At 38.9% G+C, this 3202-nt stretch overlaps 1 non-coding gene across 1 annotated transcript; it reads left to right on the top strand.

Annotated features, from left to right (window-relative positions):
- Positions 1-1921: 1921 nt before the first annotated feature.
- On the top strand, positions 1922-2084 carry LOC122124937. Its single transcript, XR_006150691.1, has one exon. It is a non-coding gene; the product is annotated as a U1 spliceosomal RNA (small nuclear RNA).
- The last annotated feature ends 1118 nt before the right edge of the window (positions 2085-3202 follow it).

Genomic DNA, 3202 nt, shown 5'->3' with positions numbered 1-3202 from the left:
CCCTCAGTAGATGAATGGATCAAGAGAATGTGATATATTTATATATGTATATATATGTATACATACATACATATACACACACACATATATATATACATATATATGTGTGTGTGTGTGTGTGTGTATATATATACATATATATATATATATATATATATATGTATATATATACATATAACAGAATTCTATGCCTCCATCAGAATTACCTCACCCCACTTGTTAGGAAATAGAAAGATTTGGAAAATATTATATTAAGTGAAGTAGGCCAGACCCCAAAAAACGTAGGTCCTATAGTTTCCCTTTTTTGCAATAACTAGTATATGTCTAGACAAGAAGGAAAGATCAAAAGCTATGTACATATGACCATATAGGATGATGTTAAGTGAAATAAACCCCAATACCGGAGTTCCAGTGCTTTTTTCTTCGTTGCTATTGTTTTTAACATATTTATAATGTACTATGTGATTTTTTTTTGTTTCTCTGGTATGTTCTTCCTCCAGGGTATTGCTCCTGTTTTCACTGTATTTGTTTCTGGTGACCTGCGTCTTGTATGTACATAACAAGATACTTAAATAAGGATACAGTTTAACCCATTGTAACAATGAGATGTACAAAATACTGTGTTGTAAACAAACTTTACAACACTGGTGGGGGGTGGGAGGTGTTGGGAAGGTGGGGAGGGAAGGGATGTTTGGGGAAAAGAAAGGAGGTGGTGACAATGCTCGCTAGGAATTGTACTCACTACTTTACTCAAGTAACTGTAAAACTTCTGTACAATATTTTTACACTAAAACATTTTAAAAACAGCTTGAAGAACATACAATATGTTTTAATAAATTGGATGAGGATTCATAAAAGGCATGTTTTGAATTTTCTTTATTTTTAAAATAGAATGAGGGCTGGGAAGGTTGCTTAGGGGTAGAGTGATTGTCTTGCATGCGTGAGGCCCTGAGTTTGATTACTCATCACCACATAAGTAGGAAAAAGCCAGAAGTGCTGCTGTGGGTCAAATGGTAAAGCACTATTCTTCATCTAAAGAGCTGAAGGACAGTGACCAGGCCCAGATTTCAGTGTTCAGGCCCCATGACTGACAAAATGAAAGAAAGAAAGAGGAGTTGAGATAGTGTCCAGGGCCGAAGTTCAAGCCCTGAAAAAGTACCCCCTCACCAAACACAAAATCATACACAAGGCTGGGATTCAGCTTAGCAGCTTACCATGCATGAGTTTTGATCCCTAAAACAAGGAAAGGGAGAGATTGGGTGAGGGAAGAGAGAGGGAGGGAGAAAAGGAGAGGGAGAAATAACTGCATATAGAAAAGAGGGTAGCTCTGCATAATAAATGATATTCATTAGGGTACATGGTCAGGCAAACATTTTCTGTAAAGGAACAAAGTACGTCCAGGCCTTGGGAGCCACATGATATGCCGTAAGTATTACATTCTTCTGTGGCAGTGTGACAGAGGACACAGATAGAATGATTGCATTAAAACTTTACTAACATTCACTGAAATTTGAATTCTATTTTTATTTGAAATATGGCTAGTGTAACTGTGTGTCTGAATTTTTAATTTTATGCAATTTTGCTTACTGTAAGAATTGTCACTTACAGCTTTGTGGCTGGCTACTCAACTGAGTAGAACAAGTCTGGCCTCTAATGAAGTCTTAGAGCACCTCCAAAGTAATCCAGGAATACAAGCAACGGAAGTCACTCATCTTTTTGGTAGTCACAGTAAGAAACAGTAAAACAAGAAAATAAATAACCCTACAATTAAAAACACCAAAGGAGCTTTAAGCAAAATTCAGCAAAATTTATCTAGTATTTAAAGCTTAATCCTCAGATTTCAGCATTCTGAGTAGCTAGGATTACAAATGTGAACTACTCTCATGTATTTGTTAGTTTTTTAAATACCAAGTCATCATTGTCACTTACCTGGCAGGGGAGATACCATGATCACGAAGGTGGTTTTCTCAGGACAAGGCTTATCTATTGCACTCCAGATGTGCTGACACCGCGATTTTCCCAAATGTGGGAAATTCGACTGCATAATTTGTCGTAGTGGGGGACTGTGTTAGTGCTCTTTTCTGGATAGATAGATAGGTAGATGGATGGATAGATAGATAAATAGCATTGTATTTTATACTGCCCTCGTCTCCTTTCCTGCACTCAGCAGTCACTTGGTCCTAAGGATACTGTAAAGGATGAGGTACCTCTAGGCTTACTTTGTAGTTTCTAGGAACTACAAAGAGTAGAGAAATCAGCTACAACTCACCATGAGAAAATAAATGAGGAAGTTGGGTGCAGGTGGCTTACACATGTAATCCTAACTACTCAAGAGGCTGAGATCTGAGGATTGCAGTTCAAAGCCAGCCCAGGTAGGAAAGCTCATGAGATTCTTATCTTCAATTAACCACCAGAAAACCAGAAGTGGGCTCTGGCTCAAGTGGTAGAGCACTTCACTTGAGCTGAAGAGCTCAGGGACAGCACCCAGAGTTCAAGTCCCATGACTTACAAATAGAAAGAAAACAAATGAGTAACCAGAGCCAATGGCTCATACCTGTAATTCTAGCGAGTCAGAAGGCTGAAATCTGAGGATCAAGGTTCAACACGAGCCTAGGAAGGAAAATCTATGAGATTCTTATTTCCAATTAACCACTGAAAACCATAAGTTACAATGTAACTCAAAGCGGTAGAACACTAGCCTTGAGCAAAAAGATCAAGGACAGGATCCAGAAACTGAGTTCAAGCCCCACAACCGACCAAAAAAAAAAAAAAAAAAAGAAAAGAAAAAGGAATGAGAAGCCACCTTAATGAAATAGCTAAGCAAGTACAATATACAGAATAACTCCTCCCTTCCTTCTTTTCTTCCTTCTATTCCTTCACATCCTTTGCCCCTTTCTATCCTAGAACTTAAACTCAGGGCCTCATGCATTTTAGGTAGGTACTCTACTAGATGATCCATACATGTGCTTTTTTTGGCTTTAGTCATTTTTCTTTCTTTCTTTCTTTTTGGAGGGCGGTCCAGTCATGGGGCCTGAACTTTGGGCCTGGGCACTGTCCTTCAGCTCTTCAGCTCAAGGCTAGCATTCTACCATTTGAACCACATCGCCACTTCCGGCTTTTTTCTTTTTACTTATGTGGTGCTGAGGAATCGAACCCAGGCCCTCAGGCATGCAAGACAAGCGCTCTACCACTGAGCTACCTT

Source organism: Dipodomys spectabilis, unplaced genomic scaffold (assembly GCF_019054845.1).
Source record: "Dipodomys spectabilis isolate Male_0828 unplaced genomic scaffold, ASM1905484v1 ptg000254l, whole genome shotgun sequence".
NCBI lineage: Eukaryota > Metazoa > Chordata > Mammalia > Rodentia > Heteromyidae > Dipodomys > Dipodomys spectabilis.
Note: the sequence above shows the minus strand (reverse complement) of the source record. Positions and strands in the feature narration are given on the sequence as shown.